This window comes from Sinocyclocheilus anshuiensis, unplaced genomic scaffold, assembly GCF_001515605.1.
Source record: "Sinocyclocheilus anshuiensis isolate Anshui unplaced genomic scaffold, SAMN03320099.WGS_v1.1 scaffold1563, whole genome shotgun sequence".
Lineage (NCBI taxonomy): Eukaryota > Metazoa > Chordata > Actinopteri > Cypriniformes > Cyprinidae > Sinocyclocheilus > Sinocyclocheilus anshuiensis.
Window position 1 is genome coordinate 636,733 of NW_015552706.1, and position 1,069 is coordinate 637,801.

Sequence of the window (1,069 nt, forward strand, 5' to 3'; positions counted from 1 at the left end):
GCTGCAGTTTAGTCTTCCCATTTTAAAACTTTATTTTAATTATGACAGAGCCTTGTTATAGTTTCCAGTGACTGTCTGTTTTAGGAATTCACAGGCTACAGTAAATTTGCAGGGTGCGATCTGTTGAGATTCATCTTGCTCAAAACTAATTATTTTTATATAACAATGATAACACATAGCCTAGTGATAATGACAGCATTTTGTTCATTTTAGCCCGATCCACTGATCTATATATTATATTATAGATCAGTGGTCCAATCCTGAGAGAAGCGCTCTAGAGCCCACTGTTTCTATGGTTACCTCCTTGTATTAACCCTTTCGCGAGCGACGATTTACCGTAAACATACACGCTACTTTGCTCACTTTTGCGGTTACTTCAGCTCTGTTAAGAATTAATTGTTATAAATAGCTCTCAATCAGTCCGCTGTGTGGCTGATTTGAAATGCTGTATTTGTATGTCAGTAGTAAAAGACCAAGTGCTATAATGTCAGAATCATGTAGCCTAAATGTCCTAATACTCTTGCTTTGCTCATCTTTAAGGAACGGGTCCATATTTTACCAACGTGTTAGGATGGTCTTGGCTGTCCTGCCGCCTTTGGTGTTCCCAGAGGGAGGAAAACCGCAATGATGAGAGGCTAATGAGTGTTGGCCATGCAAAGACTTCCTCACGTTGTCGAGCACGGGCGCTATTGCGCCAGACAGCACTAAGAGGACAGAATAACACAGGGATAAAACTACAGCAGAATAGTTGAGATTTACAGAGCTTTGCTGCGGTGAGTCCAGTGCTGATTATCTAAATTGACCATCGTTACTAAAAATATGCACGACAGACAAGGTGTGGTGATGTCTGGAGAGCCGGGATTATTAGGTTATTTAAAGAATTTGTAAGGTTTAATGTGTCATCTCAAGTTTAAAGCAAACAACACGTAATAATGTCACAGTTAAGCATAATGAGATTAACAGTGTCTACATCATTTAATAGCTACCACGGGGTTTGGACATTAAATGTTGTTGTTTTTTTTTTAAGTAGGCCTACCTTGGAGTATAGCACCTACAACAAAACATCAAC